The following is a 21,789-nucleotide window of genomic DNA, read 5'->3' as shown; positions in this document are numbered from 1 at the left end:
CACATATGGTACAGGTTGGTCCACAAACTTTTGTTCATTTGTGTATATATCCATTTTCCCCTGTGCGTGTTGCCATAGATATGACTAATTACTGAATGTGAGGAGCAGAACAAAGGCAGTGGTGGCTCTTCAGTTAAGGCTCTGGGCTAGTGGTCAGAAAGTTGTGAGTTCAAATTGCAGTACGCTGTAAATGAAGATAATTTCTGCATGGTTCCATTGTTAATTCCAACATTATGTTAATGCTCCTTAAGAAATAGAATTGATTTGCACTGTGATTAGAAACTAAACAGGATACAAAGACTTCATCAATGCACTTAAGTACCACTTTTTAGCTATTTTATCACTTACTTTTCTGAAAACCTTTGAATATGTTTGAACTTAAAGTCACCCAAAGAATGTTTGTAAGACTTGTTTTTTAAATGTAGAATAACATTTATGATATTTGGCAGATGCCCTTATGCAGAGCAACTTACATAAGTGAGAATTTGGTCCATATTCATCTTGTCAAGAGTTCAGTATGTGAAAGCTTACTTGGAACAAGCCTGACCAATGTTCAAGGCAATTTATCTAAATTAGTAAAGAAGCTTGACCAAACACAGTGTAGGTTCCACCGAGATTTGAACTCGGATCACTGGATTCAGAGTCCAGAGTGCTAACCATTACACCATGGAACCAATGTGGGTCACAGCCTGCATTTGGGTACTGAAATATGTTTCAGAGGGGCAAGTGGCACAGTGGCTTAGTGGTCAGCACTGTTACCTCACACCTCCAGAGTTGGGGATTCAAATCCCACCTCCACCCCGCATGCACATATCTCAGGGGGGTTTCCTCCCCAATCCAAAGACATGTACTGGAGGTTGCTTGGTATTTCCAAATTGTCCATAATGTGTGTGATTGTGCCTTGCAATGGGTTGGCACCCCATCTAGTGTGTCCTCTGAATTCCCTGGGCTCCCCATGACCCTGTGTAGGACAAGTGGTACAGAAAATGGATAAATGGATAGATGGAAATATGAATGGGTCTCATACTTTATAACTCAACAACTACTGGCCCCTCATTTCAGGGAAGTGACCATTTTCATCCTTAATAACCAAATGAAAGAGTTTTTTTTTAACATGCATTATACAACAGTTTTTAATACTTATGATAATGCAGGAACATCAGTGAGACAAAACACACCAAATTTCTTCTTGGTACAATTTAAACATCTTTGTCTTCTTTATTTTGTTATTCAACAAAATATTCAAACTTTTTTCACTCCACTATATAAACTGTTAAAAAAAGGTACTATACAGGTAATTCATTCTTCCTGAAGGTACAAACAATGTAAACGCAACCTCAAAGGTTCAACAGTGGTCTTTAACGTTCAATTATGTGCCTTAAATGAGTTTTAAAAGTAGGCTACATCCTTTAGATCCTCTAACTAAAGGTAGGAAAGCACGTACCCTTGAGGGGACCACCCGAGTGACAGGCGTTTGTGAGTTTCCATCTGGCCTAATGAGTGTGCATCTGAAGTGAAACAGAACCTGGGTAACCTCTGTGTTCTTCAGCGGCTGGAAATGATTTTTTGGCTCGGTGTCGTGTGTGTAAAGCTGCTGATGAAGCTGAGAAAGGTGATCGTTTGTGATCTTTACAGACTACAGAGTAATGCTGCAGGGAAACATGAGGGAAGTGGTAGAGCCTGGACTGCACACACACACACACACACACACAGAAACACGATGAAATATATGCACACACCAGGCCTACTCTTTAAATTTTCCTGTTGGATTTTGTGCCATGCATTTGCCTCAAACACACATACACACACACACACACACACACACACACACACATTTGCGCCCAGCTTACATGAAGACCAACACTGTTGATTTATGATATCTCCGTCATTTTCTCTCTCTCTCTCTCTCTCTCTCTCTCCATCTCTTGCTCTAACTCCTAACAGCTGTCCGCAGTGGCGCCTTTCCTGTAGGATTAGTCTGAATGGACTTATCCACATGGGGTCTCTCTCTCTCACACACACTTACACAAACGACACACACGTACACTCACAAGAACAGAGCGAAGCAGGAAGTCCATGCTGATTTTTAATGTTACTCTGAACACGACCATCTTCTACATGCCAAAGTCATCACACTTGTCTCATAGGATGTCGTTTGGCTCAGTATCACCATGTTTAAGTGACTTATAAAATGCATAAAATTCAAACTACTTCTAATGTAGTTTCTAATGACTCCGCCTTTAAAATTTAGGCCACGCCTTCTACCTGAGTCTGGTGGGGTGTGACATCACAGTGACACCAAATTGACACTCTGTGATGAAAACTTGTCGTATAGTGACATACACCATATTTTTAAAAAAGTTACAAATATGCACAAGCAATAGCAATTATTATTATTAATAGCACAATAGCAATTTTTATTTATTAAAAAATGTTATACTTTTTATCCATTTATAGTTACACATAGAAACAAGTTAGTTTCTGCTACAAACAGTCATTCCCTCATCTTCTCAGTCATTGCCTCACTTTCTTGCTCTCTCTCTCTCTCTCTCTCTCTCTCTCTCTCTCTCGAAGTTAATAAGACAAAACTGCAGCTTGTCCTGTTACAAAAAAAATGCAAAGCGGAAACTTCTCTGTCCTGAAGATGTTGGAAAGTTACAGCTTTTCCTCTAAGTGTTACAAAGCACTCACACTGGAGACTCCTTCCATAAATGTTAAGTAAACATCTCCTTGCAGAAAGTTTCACCATATCAATGATTACACACGTTTTATATTACGTTCATGTGACGCATCTGCCATACAAGTCCCTGTGAACGGGCTGTTACTGTAGAAATGATAAATTAGAACGAGGGCATTAATATAAACCTGTGATCTGCAGCTGCACTACTGTCAGAGCTGCTGTTATAGAAAATTAATCAACACCTTCTGACCAATCAGAGTCCAGGATTCAACAGCGCTGTGGTATAAAAATAATTAACCACTAAATTTCAGTAGTGCCTTACCAAATCCCAAAGGACGCTTCACAAACCTGACGGCTAACAGGATGAGGAAAGAGGATAGTGTTGAGTGAAAGGGCTGGGTGTTAATCGGGCCTTTTTAACGGAGGAAAGAGAAGACAGACGTAGAGAGATGCAGAGCTCTGGGGCCTTGACACTGAATGACCTCTTTGACCTCCGCATGATGGATAATCTGACCTTGGGGATGACAAGGAGTCCAGTGGTATTGGAGCTAACTGTGTGTGTGTGTGTGTGTGTGTGTGTAATTAAAGAAACTCTGCTGCATAGTACAAGGAAACAATTTGACAAAAAATATTCTGAATTTCCTCTTCTAACCAAATGATCAGTGAAGACATTTTTCTTTAGATTTGCATAGAAGTCTATTTCCAATACACGACCAAATTTTCACATACTCGCTTAGAACAGTGTTTTTAAGCTGCAACCTACAAAAGGTTGTAGTGTCGTTTGCATCATTTCCAGCTTTACACTACAATTCCGTCTTCAAACTTTGGGGGGCGGGCCCTAATCTGGAGGTGTGATATTCTAGCAGACAGCAAGAACAGAATTTCAGTGGTTTTAGATTTCCAAGATGGCCATCCCAATAACATTACAGCGCTCAGCTACACAGTAGTATAGTAGTAGTAGTAAGTTTTATTTGTGTTTATAGATGACAGGAAGTCCTGTCTCATCACTGAAGACCTGGATGTGGTTTGAGGCTCAAGATTTTAAGTAAAACTGAATTAGCTACATTACAAAAAAAATTAGACACCTAATATGTGTTGACTGAACAACAGGTGTGTTTGGGTTAAATGGGAATGCGGTGTACCTCTAATTTTGGGCCAAAGTGTTCCTGTAAGTAACTATTCAGGTTTTCTTGTTTTTTTTGTTTTTTTAATAATCCACATCACGTCTACTTGACATAAAAGCCATTCTTGCCAGACTTGTTTCCTTGGATAAACCACTGACAAGGACAATTTCAGGCCTGTTTGGACTCAGTTATTTTTGGAAATGTTTGAGAATTCCTACACTGGCGAGAGAGCAGGATGATTTACAGTGTGAAATGCAGAGCTGAGATCGAGCAGCCTTATCCAACAAATGATTATTCAATTGTTTTGTACAAGTGCCCCAAAACAAACCGGACTTGGACTTTGGAGAGTTTTGGTCATTGAACAGCAGTCTGTGTGTGTGTGTGTGTGAGGGGTCATTGCTCCAGTTATGAGCAGCTCAGTGTGTTTACTCTGTAGTCCATCTATAGCTGTGTGCAGTTTATATGCTATACACTACATACTGTGGAGTTACTCACACACACACACACACACACACGTTTCTCTTACTATCCTTGTGAGGACCTTCCACTGACATAGTTATTAATGCAGCTAATTAATGCTATGCTACACCTAAATCTGAATCTAACCCTAACCTCAATGTCAGTAACCGAAAAGGATAACTTTTGACTCTTTTAATTTATTTATTCATTTATTTATTTATTTATTTTTAATCAAACCTGCAGTTTTTATTTAAAAAAGGGGGGTTTTTCATAATGGGGACAAGCCAAATGTCCCCAGAAGGTCAATCAGTCAGATATTCCTATCCTTGTGGGGCATTTGTTCCTAAAAACATCTAAAAACATGCCCATACACACACTGAGCAGTTCCTAAAAATGAGGTTCATATGGGTTGATGTTGTGTTTGTTAGGGGATTTTGAACCATGTCTCACTCTTTCTCTCTCTCTCTCTCTCGCTCTCTCTCTCTCTCTCTCTTACACACACACAATCTCCTCTTTTCTTTGCTCTTTCATGTGCCTGGCTGTGGAACGCCAAACATCTCTGACCTGAAACTGATCTCTCTCTTTCTCTTGCACACACACACACACACACACACACACACACAGAATCAATTCTAAGGCACAAAACAAAAAAACCCAAAACCCAAAGTTTCCCTCAAACTTTCTCTACTTTTCTTTGTATATTTCTCTTCCTCAGTCTTGGCTTACTTCCTTACTTATTGGCCCAGCATCTGTCTGTGTGTCTGTCCATCTAGATTTGAGTCGTTGCTTGTCTATCTCTGACTCAATTTCTCTCTATTTTTTTCCCTGCTCGCATATGATGCTCTGCAGATCCCCTCAATGCGGAGGACTCATTGGGACATTAGTTCTGAAACATGGCTGATATCTGCTGTCGCACAAAGCATCTTTTCTTTCCTTTCAAACGGGCCGGCTAGTTGCTCCAACTGCGATCTCGGGCCTGTCTGAAACACTCGCACTGCGGCGGCTGCTGTCTCTACAGAGCGTTTTTGTCTTTTCAAAGAGGCAGCAATTACAAAAAAGAGAGGAAGAAGGAGGGAGGACGAGAGTAAGAGTGAGGAAGAAAGAAAGAAAAAGAGCTGTGGAATTCCTCGTGGGAGAGAGTCCTTTATTTTTCGATCTGTCTATGGGTCTCTCTCTGTCATGTTCCTCTCAGTCTGGCTCCGTGTGAAAAAAAAAAAAGCCCCGTGCTGGCTGCCAGCCCACTCGTCTCTCCGAACGTCACTTTATTGAGCAAAAACACCAACGCACCATATCAAACAATGTCCTGTCTCTTTTCTCCTGTGCTAAACGCCTGTGTTACGAGCTGGCTGATCCCTCTGTGGGTTCCTGGCCGCCGCGAACACTAATCTAATCAAGATGTGCGGCAGAGGACAAAACACTCTGCCTTCTAAATGTCTCGCACAGGGACGGCCTCAGCACGGCGTCATCTACAAAACACGACAAACAGCACCAGCAGGAGGTTGAACCTGATTTGTGTAGACATTTATTAAGATCAGATTAAGTAATAAAAGTCATGCGAACACTGTTGCTAAGTAAGTGTATGCTAATGTCTGAGGAAAATGATTTAGCTAGTTAGCATGTCTCAAACATACAATATAAAAGCATGCAGACAGTGGGAATGATACAGAAATGTCCAAGCTATTAACATTTCCCTTATATGTTTGGTGAATTATTTAAAAAATATATTTTTTGACTGAAATTGCACTTAGCATTGACTGGGAGTGTTTGTGAGAAAACTGGCAACTGGCAAAGCTAGCTAGCTAACGACATATCTTAGTGACAGCGGAAATGAGACAAAACTGTCAGGAATGTTAACATTTCTGTTCAGGTGTGTTAATAAATGACTAAAAAAGGACTCCAGTACTTCCACTTAGCTTCGACTGCAAGTGAATGTGAAAATACTGTCGCTAGGCAATTGGGCAATATGACCACCAAGCATAGGCTAGCTAATGACTGAGGGAAATTTAGTTAGCTAGCACATATCCATATCTTAGTGACAGTGGAAATGGGACAAAACTGTTGGGAATTGTTAACATTTATATCTCAGATGTTTTGGTAAATTACTAAAAAAAAGGCCATTTAGAGCAGTAGTTACAATTAGCATTGAATGTTTGTTTGTGAAAACACTGTCATTAGGCAACTGAGCAATATGGCCACAACCATAAGCTAGCTAATAACTGTTAGCTAGGACATAGCTGTACTTTAGTAACAGTGGAAATGTGACAAGACTGTCAGGGATATTAAAATTTACCTCAGATGTGTTGGTAAATTACTTTTTAAAAAAACTCTAAAACACTTTTAATTAATTACACTTAGCATGGAATTCAAATGTTTATGAGAACACTATTGCTAGGCAACTGGGGAATAGGGCTGCTGAGCATAAGCTAGCTAATGACTAAGGGAAATAAGGTTAGCTGGCACTTAGCCATGTTTTGCACACAATGTAAAGATATAGTGATGATGGAAGTGAGACAAAACTGTCCAGAATTTTAACATTTTCCTCAGATGTGTTGGTAAATAAAAAAAAAAAGAAAAAAAAAGAAAGAAAAAAACTCTGTAGAAAGATAATTACACTTAGTATTGACTGGGAGTATTTCTAAGAACACTGTTGCTAGGCAACTGGGCAATATGGCTGCCAAACATAAGCTAGCTAATAACTGAGGGAAATTTAGTTAGCTAGCACATAGCCGTGTCTTACATGCAACGTAAAGATGTAGGGAAGTAGGAAATGAGACAAAGCTATCAGGAATGTTTGCATTTTTTTCAGATGTGTTGGAAATCTGCTAGGAAGAGATGTACATATATTTAAAATTACACTTAGCATCAACTGCTATCTGAACTTCCATGGTGTCTAGATCTGTTGTAATATGTTAGTAGATTTCTATGACTTTTGACAGGCAAATGAGAAACACGTCCACTGTTCAAGTGGTAAAAGTTGTGAGAATACTGTTGCTAGGCAACTGAGCAATATGAATACTAATAGGGAAATTATTTAGCTAGTTACAGATTAGCCGTTAAGTCTAATACAGGCAATGTGAAGTCACAGTGTCAGTGGAAATGAGACAAAACTGTCCGGAACATCACCATTTCTCTCATATGTGCTGATAAATGACTAAAAAAAAATAACTTGACTAAAATGATATTGACCGATAACTGAACCTTTTCCGCCATATCGACAGAAGCCAGCTACATTGTGAGCTCAGTGAAAGCTATCAGAAATGTTGAAAGGGGTGAGTATCACATGAGTGGGCCGTTCGTATGGAATCGTCTCGTAAACACGGTAAACACACGACCCCAATTGACGTAGCAACAGACACAACAGCGAGCTGTAGCCAATGACATCATCAGTGTGACACGACTTCAGAGGATGTGTTTCTGCTTCTCATGTGTTTTTGAACTGTAGCATAGAAAATGGTGTGTGTGTGTGTGTGTGTGTGTGTGTGGGCTGTTTGGTCGTTAATAAAAGCACTGGCCGTCCTCTGATCTCCCGTCCCCTCTCCAAAACAAATAACATTTCACTCTCTTCCCCTCTCAACTTTTCTCACTCTCCTTCTTTCTGTCTCAGTCTCTTCCCCTCTTTCACTCTTTTTCCCTCTTCCTCTCCATCTCTTTCATTTCCTCCCAATTTTGTTTCTCACCCTTTCCATCTCTCTTCCTCTCTCTTTTTCTTCTTCTCACATTCTCTCAAAACATTCTCTTTCACTCTTTCCTGTTCTTCATTTCTCTTTATTCCCCTATTTCCCTCCATTCCTTCCTCTATCACTATGGACCTACTTCTTTTTTTTCTTTCTCTTTTTCTCTCATCCCATCTTTCTATCGCTTGTCAATCTTCTCCCCCTCTCTCTCTCTCTCTCTCTGTCTATTCCTTCTGTTTTTGTCTCTCTTTATCATTTTCCCCCTCTTTCAACCCCCTCTTTCTTTCTCTTTCCTCTCTCATCCTCTTTCTCTTGCTCTCTCTGTCATTCTATTCTTTTCCTCTCTATTCACTCTCCTCCTTCTCTCCAAATTTTCTCACCGTATCTCTTTAACTCTTTCTCTGTTTTTACTCTCTGTTCCTCACCTTTCTTTCTCTGTCTCTTTCACCTCCTCTCTTTTCTTTCTCTTTATTTTTCATCCTTTTCATCCTTTATATCTGCAATGTAATAAGTGATATATATACACCGATCAGCCATAACATTAAAACCACTGACAAGTGAAGTGAATTACATTGATTATCTTGTTACAATGGCACCTTGTCAAGGGGTGGGATATATTAGGCAGCAAGTGAACAGTCAGTTCTCGAAGTTGACGTGTTAGAAGCACTAAAAATGGGAAGTGTAAGGATCTGAGTGACTTTGACAAGTCAATGTGATGACTAGATGACTGGGTCAGAGCATCTCCAAAATGGCAGGTCTTGTGGGGTGTCCCAGTATGCAGTGGTTAGAACCTACCAAAAGTGGTCCAAGGAAGGACATCCGGTGAACTAGCGACAGGATCATGGGCACCCAAGGCTCACTGATGCGTGTGGGGAGCGAAGGTTAGTCTGTCTAGTCGGATCCCACAGAAGAGCTTCTGTAGCACAAACTGCTGAAAAAGTTAATGCTGTCTATGATAGAAAGGTGTTAGAACACACAGTGCATTGCAGCTTGCTGCGTATGGGGCTGCGTAGCCACAGACCTGTCAGAGTGCCCATGCTGACCCTGTCCACCACTGAAAGCACCTACACTGTACACGTGAGCATCAGAACTGGACCATGGAGCAATGGAAGAAGGTGGCCTGGTCTGATGAATCACGTTTTCTTTTACATCAACCTAATGTGGTTGATTTGGCCTCCAAATTCCCCAGATCTCAGTCCGATCGAGCATCTGTGGGATGTCCTGGACAAACAAGTCTGATCCATGGAGGCTCCACTTCACCAATTACAGGACTTAAAGGATCTGCTGCTAACGTCTTGGTGCCAGATACCACAGAACACCTTCAGAGGTCTTGTGGAGTCCATACCTTGACGGGTCAGAGCTGTTTTGGTGCCACAACGGGGATCTACATAATATTAGGCAGGTGGTTTTAATGTTATGGCTGATCGGTATATGTATATATTCTATCCTATCTCTTTCTTATCCTCTTTCTCTTGCTTTTTCTATTCCTCTAGTCTTTTCCTCTTTCTCTCTCCTTTTTCCCTCCATATCTTTCTTATTTTAAAAATTTCTCTCTCCTTCTCTCTGCATTTTCTCTCTGTTTCTGTCTCCCTTTCTCTCTCTCTCTTATTTTCCCTCTACTTTACTTTACTTTACTTTATTTCACTCTCACTCTCTGTCTTGCCACTGTCTCTTTCTCTCTCTCTCTTTCTGCACTGAGTGGTCTTGCCAACCCGATCCCACCAACAATTCACAGTAATTATAATAAGGGGCAGTTTGGTTGTGTTTTGCATGAATGAAGTCTGATGAGGAATGATTGAGCTTCACAGGACTGGCGGTTGACGACTGGCCGCACTCTTCCGTCTGAAAGAGAAACAACACTTCATCAGCAACACATAACTGTAGAGACATTCACCAGGATGAAGACCAAAGTTATAAGTTATTCAACTTACATAGCTATCTAAGTGACAGTGTAGACAAATAGAGTCTGTGTGAACTGAGACTTCCAAACACAAACCTCTAAATGTCCAGCCAAAAATTCGACATGTACACATTTTTTCCTTTTGTGCCCACAAGACCAACATGAAGCTCATTAAAAAGCAATCATGGCCGTAAGCTTCCCTGGGGTTTTGTACCATGTGAAATTCCGCTGGTGTTTTCTTAACGCTGTTATCGCCAACATCACGGCCGTGATTTGGTTGCCTGCAGTTCATCACAGCCGTGACGTTATTCGCGATAACACGCAAGCCTCAATGTTGTGTTGCTTTCATAGCACACTTTTGCAAAGTAAAATAAAACAAAAAAATCCCAAAACATTGTTTCATATACAAACATTACCTTCTAATTAATGAATGTGAGCTTGGATGTGGAAGAGTTCAAACAGGAAGAGAAAAGTTGTTGGTCTTCACAGATGTACATGTTGGTCTAGTGAGCTACCACGAGCTAACTCGCTAAGATTTCTGAGAGGATTTTAAAGTCACAGCCATAGATGTTTTAGTCTTCACTGCGAATGCTAACCAACTAGCTAACATGAGCTAACCTGACAGGATTTCTGACTGAATTATTGTTAAATAATATTTATCAATGTTCATACTCTTCGTTGTTAAAGGTAGCTAGCTAGGTAACATAAGCTAACCTGACAGGATTTCTGAGAGGATGTTTACATTATATTCAGTTTTTATAGTTTTCATTGCTAATGCCTACCAACTAGCAAGAGCTAACCTCACAGGATTTCTAAACAAATTGATAAATGTTCAGAATCTTCTAACTATCTAAGTCATATTCTTAACCATTAATAACTTTCACTGATAATGTTAGCTAGATAGCTAACATAAGCTAATCTGACAGGGTTTCATAAAAAAAAGTCTACTTAAAAGGTTTGAAGGTTATTACCTATCGTGTGTGGTTTCTTCAGCTAACTATTACAAGTACTGTGAACTTTTGGATCATCAGGAATGTTTTGGATCATCATTCCGTTGAAAGATCCAGCATCTTTCAGCTTTACCCTTCCTGAAAAAGGCAGCCAGATTCTCCATTAAAATATGCTGGGCAGAGTCCACTGTGGCATGAAGTTCAACAACCTCTCATCCCCGTCTTTCATTTCAGTGTTCTCTGACCTGAACCGCTCTGGTAGATGAGTAAGTGCTGTTCGTCATCCACAGAAGAGCAGAGTTGTGAGAAAAAAAACAGCACAAAAACAGCAAAAAAAAAAAAAGATTCTCTTTCCCCTCAGATGCAAGCTCATCCACTATATATATATATGTATATATATATATATATATATATATATATATATATATATATATATATATATATATATATTACCCCAATTGTAGTCAATTATCCAAAACTGAGCTTTTTTACTTTTGCATTGGAGCTACAAGGCTAATATATCTAACATGTAATGGAGGAGAAGCTTCTCTTAATTATGTCTATAAATTTAAAAATTTGACTTGCTGTACCAATAAGTAAGACAAAATTTTTTTAATGAAGTTTCATCCACAAACAATTTAACCGTGCTTAAAGGCTAAATATAAACACCACTGGGATTTCACATCTTGTTTCACCCAGAGTTCCTAATGATAGCAGGATTTTGTGTAATTATAAGTAAAATTTGTAATGATGCATAATTGTATGTTGCATGAAGACTATTACCAAAAAGTATTGGGTTTGGTACTTCTAAATTTTTGCTTCCTAAGGTAGAAATTAATTAAATGTACCGTACTTTTAAATTTTAAATTCATGACAACTGTCTTTAAATGTTCAATTACACACTTTAATTGACCTTTTAAGCTGTACAACATTCTCTTGACTAACTGAAGTATGTTTTCTTTTAAACTAAAGCTATAAAAGACACTCACAATTGAAGGAGCCAGCCTACTTACCATGTTTGGACTCTGAAAGGTTTAGTTTAGTACCTTTAATGTTCTGACAACCATTTTGTTGAGATTAGATGAAGATGGGTTTCCTTTTGAGTCTGGTTCCTCTCAAGGTTTCTTCTTCATGTCCTCTCAGGGAGTTTTTCCTCACTGCCATCGCCTCTGGCTTGCTCATTAGAGATAAATTTATAAATTTAAAATTATATCCGGAATGTATATATTTCTGTAAAGCTGCTTTATGGCACCATCCACTGTTAAAAACGCTACACAAATTAAAATAAAATTGAACTGAATTATACCAAAATTGTACTGCAGTACCTGATGGTAACTATTGGAAATGTTAATTGACAATGTTTACTGTGGATCATTATGATAACTTTGTTCATTACACACAATGTTTAAAAATGACTCTACCAAAGTTTTCCCATGGTATCTAATGGTAACTATGTGTATAAAATATTTAACCATTGCACTGCTATTGTGTTAGTGTTATATTTTATTGTAATTATGCTTGTTACATATTGAACTATGGCACTACTAGTTATTTTTTCCACTTTATGGTAACTATGTATGTTATATATTTTATTATAATACTGCCAAAGTTTTACAACTTACAGTAAATATAATATGTTGCACTCTCGACCATACCATTACTGTGAGTTAACTGTGTACTCACAACACCTTAATGTTATGGTTCTCAATCTGATTGACCTTTCACCTGTATAGCAACCTTAATACACTATTATAGGTTGCTATACAGGTGAAAGGTCAATCATCCCAACCAAAGTTGATATTTATTATAGAAATAGGAACTACATAAGCAGGGTAAGAACTTGGTTATTTTAATGTGATGGTACCTTTTTCCACCCAATGATAAAATTAAAAATAAATAATAAAATGTTCATGAAATTTACAATTTGTAATGTTGTAAAAAGCAATATAGCCTTCATATGTTATCACTCCAAAAATGATAGCTAAAAACATGTAAAGGAGCAAAGTTGTGTGCCAGTGGAACAAGAACATTTTCATATTTGTAAATTTTTTTTTAGAATATCATAATGAGTAATAATAATTATTAGATACAGTATATTTGGTTGTTTTTAGGATGTTTTCACATTTTTTTTGCAATTATACCATTTATACATTGCACAATAAATAATACTTTTAACAAATATTTCTGTAGCTGGTTTTCTTCAAAGGTTTAGTGAGTTTTAATTGTATTTACTAAAAGCCTGACATAGTGACCGCAGTAGCAGTAAAACTATGACAGACATACCATAGTAACTGTGGTTTGGAAACCCTGGTTTTGTTTTACGCCAGAAAAGCCATAGTTAACGTTCGTGAGGGACTTTCTCAACTGTAAGTCTTTTTTGAGCTCTTAAAGATGGATTGTGGCCTCCAGGACCCCGAACACAGTGTGAGGTTAAAGATAGCAATCGCATTTATGATAGATATGTACCATTACAGTCTTGTAATCAGTAGCTCGTGCAACCTTCAACTAGAAATTGAAGCAACAAAATGACATGGTTTATGCGTGTGTCTGTACTTTTATGACCAGGTAATGACAGCTTTCTGACTTTTTCAGCCTCCGTCTATCTCATTCGCTCAAACAGGTAATGTAGGTGAGATCTAATAGGTTCTATTATCATGCCTTGCTTTATAGCTCTCTTTTTGCCTTCACAGTCTTTCTCTTCTTTTTTTTCTTACACAATACCACAGGCCTGCACACATTCACTTTTTTTCCTCTCACATATTCTTTGCTGATCTCTTTCTCTCTGTCGCTCGCACACACACACGCAGTGTTAAAGGTTCACAGGCGGTTATAGATCATAATTATGTTTTATAGTCCGAGACAGCTGTAGTAAAAAAAAAAAAAAAAAAAAAGAAAAGAAAATGATGTACAAAAAAATGGCTCTCGTGCTATAGTTCAGTTAATGGAAAAGTTCAGACAACAGCGAAATGTACACAATGTTCCCCTTTACCTTTTATTCACATCTCTGTAGGTACACAGTGACATTTGTGATGCTCGAACCTGTATTATAACCGCTTGTTACTTGTTAGAAGGTGTGTGTTCTCGCACGTTGGGCTTAATAATTAGTCAGCTATAGCTAGGCTGGAGCTGTGCTAGGAGCTCAATAACTTACCTAAACGCCTGTAAACGTTATCTATGTTGACATGGAAATTATATATTTATATATTTTCTTATATTTAAAACTCTGAAGCTGATATAAAAGAATTCTTCTTCATGTGTCTCCGTGGTTGAGAAAAAAAGCTTGAAAGCTGTTTTTCCACAGGATATGACCGAATCTTTATCAACTTGTGAATTCACATGGGATAAAAACTACTCGCTGTTATTTCTACGGGTCATTTTATAGAAAGTAAAGAACAGTGGAAAATTTACCAGACATGGGAAGATGTGGTCTGTAAAAAAAAAAAAAAAAAAAAAAAAAAAAGTACTAACATGGCTTGTGAGTGGCCCATCATGGATAGATCACAAGTTCGATCCCGTTGAGGCCACAGCTATCCATGGGTGGGAGGGATGGTCTTAATCTTTCCTATAACAGCAGGACTCTGACACATCGTGGCCATGTGTGAGCTCATGTATGCTCAGGAAGCGGGCATGAAGTACCAGGGAGAGGGCAGATAGCACTTTCCTCCAGGCTGCCCTCTGATGCAGTGTGAGCAGCAGCTTGAAATGAGGTGGTGACTTTACGTGTCTCGGAGGAAGCACATGCTAGCCTTCACCCTCCCTGATAGTGAAAGTGGAGAAGTAACCAGTGGGTTTGAGCAGGAGACGATATACAAGGACGCTTCTGCATGTCTCGCCAAGCTTAGGGAAAAAGCAAAAAAAAAAATTGTTTTTTTTCCCACAGGATATGATGGTATCTTTACTAACTTGTCCATTTATATGGGAGAAAAATGACCTGGTGTTATTTCTACAGGTCATTTCATAGTAAGTGAAGGACAGCGGAAAAAAATTTCCAGACATGGAAACATGCAAGCTGTAAAAAATTACTAACATGGCTCCCAAGTGGGGCAAAAGCATTCATCTTGTCATCAGGAGTTCGCACGTTTGGATCCCAACAACGCAGTAACCCTCCATGTCCCATGACCCATGTCCCAGAGAGCAAATCTGGCTATGCTGACTGTGAGAGGTGGGAGGGATGGTGTTATTCTGTCGCTTGTCAATCAAAGCGTCAGGTGTTCCATATGCGGAAGAGGGAAGTTGGAGCTTTGGTGTGGTATGAACAGCAGTTTGGTGGTTTCACACATCTGGGAGGAACCAAAAGAAAGCCTTAAGTGTTGTGTGATAGGACAGAGCTAACTACTGGTTGGAAAATACTAATTGTGCAGATTCTGATTGAAATAAAATCACAGAGATATCTGGTAATAATATAATTACCTCACTTCCTCATATAGTGAGGCTTTAGTTCCTAACTAGTGTACTAGTTCGTGCATAGACTTGGCGAGTTTGTTCAATATTTCTTTTTTTAATTAGTGTAAAAAGAACAGGAAGTCACAGGACTATGATTACATGATCACAATATATGACATCTATGCAAATTGCTGTAAAATAGCCTATTAGCCTTTAGCCACTATGGTATGTCGTCAGTTGTCAGAGCACACATGTAAGAGCAAGACCCACGCCTACGGACATAAAACCAGCCCGGCTTCCTACATGCTGAAAAATTCATCTCTGACTTTTGGTTATTTGTCCCAACCTTGCAAACTCACCTGATGATGTCATTTCTGACTAATCACCAGTTTCTGAATTGCTGTTACAGTGTGTGTGTGTGTGTGTGTGTGTGTGTGCGCGTGTGTGTGTGATTGGTTGGTTGGTAGATCCAAGGTAAGCCCATGTTGTGCTTAGCGTGATTTTAGTTAGACTACTGTGTTGAAGAAAGAATAAAAATTGTGAATGACACATAAAGGAGTGATTGATCGGATATATATGTGTGTGTGTGTGTGTGTGTGTGTGTGTGTCCATGCATGTATAAATCGTAACACGAGTAGGTTGTTATCTTTGTTTGAAACCTGGCAACCTGCCAGCACCAATGCACATTACCACTGAGCCCAGAAACAAATGCTCCATGCACCACACACACACACACGCGCACACACACGCACACACACACACACACACACACACACACACACACACACTCACAGCCCAGTGAAATCTCAGGGGCAAATGATGAACTTTTTGGACTCCAGCCGCTTGTCGTCGGCTGGAAGCTCTTGGCATTTCACTGCCACATTTCACAACTGCTCTGAGTTCCAGCTGAAGATAAAGCTCCATTTTTTACTCCTCGGTATCAGAACACTTTTAAACACCAAGGCTGAAATTCTAGCTATGAAGCATAAAGTATGAGAAGCAGTCTAAATAAAAAATCTTTCATCCCCAGTGAGCACAGAACTTTTATTTGCCCATAAAAGTACATTTTGGTCCATTTTAACCCCTTTTTACGTTTCATTTACTACAGCTAAATCCGTAATTGCTTTCTAATGAGGTTAATGTTAGTCTTGTGGGCGCAATATGCAGTAAAAAATCTGAATAATTGGTGACTTTGCACATGAACCAGAATTTCTCACTTGGCAATGTAAAGTGGGCGGGGCTAATCTTTGGGTAGAACCCTGTGTAAGCCTTATATTCACTAATCCTAACTTTTATCGACACTATGTTCCCTTTTCACAGGTTTCTTTTAGTCTGAGCAAAAAGCAAACTAGTGGATTAATGCTAACTAAAAGCTAACCAGGGACTGAAAGGTAGCAAGCGAGAGCTAAGATATTGAGCAAAAGTTAAACTAGACAATGACGGCTAAAACTAATGTGTGAAAGCTAACCTATGGAGCGAAAGCTAACTTACTGAGCATAAGCTAAACTGGCAAGTGAAATGTCTGTCACACGAAAACTACAATTTATTGAATTCATAACACTTCAGACTACTGCAGTATTGATGGAGGTATGTGACATTTAGGTGAGAATTTATTCATTGAAGCTATTTTGCAACTTTTTGTTCTTTTCCAAAATCTCAAATTTTATTCCCATGACAAGATTACAACCTGTAGAATGTGAAAAAATCAAGTCCTGGGAATGATAAGGTCTGACATTTTTGGAAAATTGATTCGATGCTATAAATATGCTATTTACAAGCTACTGACTAGGAGGAGCTTTACACACAAAAAAATATTGCTTACATTTTTTTTAAAAAAGTTTCATCTTCTTTGACCTTATTAGGCATCGAAACATCATGGATTAATATCTTAAAATTCCTGAATTGAGAACAAGATCTGGATAGGCAGTGTCACAAACAGGCATGGCACCAGATTTAACCCCTAGAGGTCACCGATCACACCCATGAGATTAAGTCGCTTAATTTTTTCCGCTAATGTCGCAATTGAAAGTGCTGGCTTGAAACTTCAGTGTGTTTTGTTATATATCGACATATAAAATCACACCGTATATCCGTATTAAGTTTTCAGGCACACATGGGTTAAAATCTGCCCTGCTCCGCCTCGATCTGTCCTTGAAACTATTTGTCCTTTTTTGGTCCATGTTAAGTTTGACACAACAGTCCTTAAAAGACGTACTAAAAACATTTCACATTCTGGCCAGCATCCAGACGTCCCATAAACGTCTGGCAAAGACGCCTTTCTCACATCTTTTAAACGTCCGTTTGCTCGCTGATAGACTCGTACCAGCACCACACACAGCCACTCTGTCAGTGTCACGGCTGGGCTGAGAATGTACCACAACTAGCGGAGGTCCCCTGGATGGAAGGGGGGATACACTGTGCAGAGTAACATATACTGGGCTACAGTCGACCTATAAAGCGACCTGTATGGAGGAGGACCTGAGAAAATTGTATTGTACTGTGTATTTATAGCAGTAGATGCTTAAGTTCTTAGTATTGAAGTTTCACAGGTTTGGGCGGCTAAAAGAGTGTTTTCTGTGTGTAAATGCCCGAGCTAGGTTTGTTTCTAAAATTTATACTGTATGTTAAATGTGTATAGAACTATGCATGTGGGTGTGTTTATGTGTGTATTACTGTATTTGTATGACGCAATAATATAATTAACAAGCAAAAAATAGCCATTCCTTGTTGGACTTGTGTGAATATGATATCCAAAATAGTCAAGTATCGCAAAAAGCTGAAATTAACAGGATATAGAGTTACCATACCAAAATCCATATTTTTGGTCATTTAGACCATCATCAGTGTATGACAGAATCCAAGAAATCATAATCTTATGTCCAAAAGCACCATCACATGATCATTTAGCTTGTATTTACTCCATAATGAGTCAACACAATTAACCAGTAACACAAATCTTCCAAAGAACATCCCATACCATAGCTTATCAAGCTATTATCCAATTTTAAAACTGATTCAGGGGAGGGGCTATGTATTAGCTCAGTGTGTGATGTCACAAAATAGGATCAGTGGCTTAAAAGCATCACTCCAAATATGGAAATTGTTAGCCAGTAACTAGAAACCTTTAGTGGAGAATATAACGATGTAAATTCCTGGACACGGAAATCCCTGATGTTCATATGTACCTGTAACAGATGTGAGCTAGTTTACTAGCAGTTAGCTAGCTGACTAGCAATTTGGGATAGAGCCTATGATTTGCATATAGATGTCACTATATCATTTTCTATCATTTATTAGGCATTAAATACATATTAAATATTAATATGCTTATGAGAAGACTTGCTTCCCACAAATACAGTACAACATTATGTGTGTGTGTGTGTGTGTGTGTGTGTGTGTGTGCATATGTCTGTTCACAAATCCTTCGGCTTTGCAAATACGTCTGGTTCTGTTATTAGCTGTACAGAAGGACACATGGCCTTGCTGCTTTTCATTAGAAGGATGCTTAACTTTTGTCTATGTGTGTGTGTGTGTGTGTGTGTGTGTGTTCTCTCGCCAGCAGACTATGGATAGCAGCTAGAGCTATATTTGCATTCCAAAGGAGGGATCGGTATTTGAAAATGTCTCTCAGCCCGAGGGCACAGACATTACTGGTACTGGCCCCCTACATTACCAATCAGTGTGTGTGTGTGTGTGTTTGTGTGTATGTGTGTGTGTATCTGTTGGGACTTTACCCAAAAGTCTACAGACCCACAGATGTGCATTCCCCCCCCCCACCTCCTTCTTCCCTCTCTCTCTCTCTCACACACACACCTCACCTCTCTCGACCATCTCTCCCATGAGAACGATGCTTTCCTTCCTAAAATAAACCGAGTTCACTCATCGCCCTGCATTAGGGCCGTAAAGTTTCTCCCATATTTACAGTGTGACTGCACCGACTCAGAACAGGGTACATCTGGGAGTAAAAGTCGTGCAGCAGCGGTGACTAAATGGATCCGGACATCTCTGTAGCTGTAAAGTCCAACACACTTTCATAGATTCTTTATTACTAGTGTTTATTATTTAGTAACTTTATTAAATGAGTTTACTTTGGCACGAAGTGTGTCTCAGTCTCAGAGAGGAAGACGTGGCCTCTGTGGCTGTCAGACACACTGAAGGAGGCGTGGCTTCTGTGTCTGTCAGTCTCAGCGAAGGAGGCGTGGTCTCCCAATCCTTTAGAATAAATCTGAACTGTTTCCACATATTCAACGTGAGTTCATGAGAAATACTTTTTCCCGATTTTCACGAGTAACCACAATGTAGCTGGATTTCTTATGATATTAAAGAGTTAGGAATTATATCTTATGACTGTAGTGTGTGTTCTGTTCGTAGACTTTGTTGTGTTTGTCCAATCACTAGGCATGTGCCTATATTACGTTCCAATATCACAATTTCGATCTTGCATCACATTTTATGATTCTCTTGTACATTACAATAAACAACTTTGTACATGTATGTTTATTGTGTTTTGCAGTGCTAGTACAAATTATGCATTGCTAAGGCATTACTCCTCCGTCATAGCGACAGTCATGCCTGCCATGTTTTTCTAACTTTCATGGAATTCTTGTCTGGTGAGAAAAATTATGGGATTCCTTCTCACAGAAGGACACATGCAATACGGCTTCAGATTTCTCCAAATAAGGACCCAAATGAGGACAGATGTCCTTATACTGCCTTCCAAACGGGACAAACTTTATTTCAGAAACATGAACGCTGCACAAACACACTGCCTACCTGGGAAACTTCCTCAGAGTTGGAGGATGTGGTAGTGAGAGAATTTCTACATGCCGCTGAGATAGTGTGTATATGTGATATATGTGATATCGCAGTAGATGGGTCAAGTGATTATCAGTGCTTATCTCAGTCTCTGCACCTCACATCTGTGTGTGTGTGTGTGTGTGCGTGTGTGTGTGTGTTAGTGTATGCTGGGGTAAAATGAGCCTGTTAAAAGTGCTTCTGCACTGTCAGACAGTGATGACGCCCTCAGGGAGAATCAGACACACACATACACATGTTTCCAGGACTACTTAAAGAGAGAGACTGGCTTATTTTAAAGAGAGAGAGAGTGAGAGAGAGGGAGAGAGAGAGAGACAGCGAGAGAGAGAGAGGGAGAGAGAGAGACAGGGTGGCGAGAGGTGGAATTATAAAGTGTTTAAAAGCTGCTGAGCTCTGCCCGATTCGTCTGTTGAGAGGAAACAAAGTGACTTTCCCCTCAAAGCCACAGAGCTCCCACTGTCTCCATACAGACACACACACACACAAACACACACACACACACACACACACACTAAATAGTACTATAAGCCCAACCATGTCTTCAGCCTCAGTAACCAAATGTTTTTTTTTTTTTTTTTATGTTTTCAAATAAAAGCTGCATTTGGCATGAAAAGGCATCTCCGCAATATTGTATTTTTTTCAGGTTACGCATGTGCCCAAATACACACACACACACACAAACAATAAGAAGCTTGTAATTACTTTCTCTTATCCATGACACCTGCTGAAAAAGCAAGCTTCAGTGCTATACACTAGTTGTGTGTCGTGTGTCAGTTCAATGTTTGTAATACTATTTTGCAAACAAACCTATAGGCAACTTCTGTATTTGGCCTAAGACTAACCTCTGAGGGACGCCACATTCACACAATGTTGCTGAATCCAAAGATTGAAAAATATGACATTTTTCATTATAGTTGTTAGTTGAAAAGTTGTTATCTAATGTTAGTACAATCTGTAAGTTACAATTAAGCAGAAACTGGAATAAAAACGAGGACTATCTCATGACTATTCCCACAGACCAATGGCATGTTAATGTTAGCAACCATACCAAAAGCCATGCTAGTAGCATCTAGGATTGGTTGGAGAAACTGGTGCTCTCTAAAAGCTTGCAAAATTCCTATCTGGAGTTACCAGCTTGAGGTGAAGGTTGCAATGCAACACCAATGTTGTATTTATGTATAAATATCACAAAGATTTTAATGTGCAACTTGTAACACATATTTTGCACAAATTGGGGTTGTCTGAAAGCTCCCAAAATTCCTGTCTAGTGTTACCACATGGAGGTGAAGGTTTTTCCCAATCAGAAGAAGGTAATAACAGAAAGAAAGCTCAGAAGCCTTTATTTGTCACATATACATTACAGTACAGTGAAAATATTTTTGGTGGTACTGGGGCTTGAATTCCTGACCTTTTGATCAGTAACCCAGTGACACAGAGTCTTAACCGCTGAGCCTCTGTTACTCCCAGTTACTCCTACATGACATGAAGCCAGCATTAAAGCTCTTCAGAATGACCATTTCTCAACACGAAGGTATTTCTCAGTTGTTGGCAGTTATTGGCTAGAACCGGTGCCAACTATTTCCTTCATGTTAGCTAGCTAAATCCCCTTTTAGCTAGCAAGCTGTTCGACTGCAGCTGCTTCAGCCGCGGCATTGTGAAGAGTGGGTCTTCTGACTGCTTTACATTCACCAGCACCGTGCGGTCAAACCGACGGGAGACGGAGGAAGAAGGCGGCGCGGCTGTGGTTCCCTCAAACCCATATGACAAACAAAATGAAGACGAAGAAGCTGGTTAGGGGGAAAAG

General features: G+C 39.4%; 1 non-coding gene across 1 annotated transcript; it reads right to left on the bottom strand.

Annotated features, from left to right (window-relative positions):
• Window positions 1–602: 602 nt before the first annotated feature.
• Window positions 603–674, bottom strand: trnaq-cug (transfer RNA glutamine (anticodon CUG)). The gene has a single exon. It is a non-coding gene; the product is annotated as a tRNA-Gln (tRNA).
• Window positions 675–21,789: the final 21,115 nt, after the last annotated feature.

The sequence above is a fragment of the Pangasianodon hypophthalmus genome, chromosome 26 (assembly GCF_027358585.1).
Source record: "Pangasianodon hypophthalmus isolate fPanHyp1 chromosome 26, fPanHyp1.pri, whole genome shotgun sequence".
NCBI lineage: Eukaryota > Metazoa > Chordata > Actinopteri > Siluriformes > Pangasiidae > Pangasianodon > Pangasianodon hypophthalmus.
This window is presented reverse-complemented; position numbering and strand designations above follow the sequence as displayed.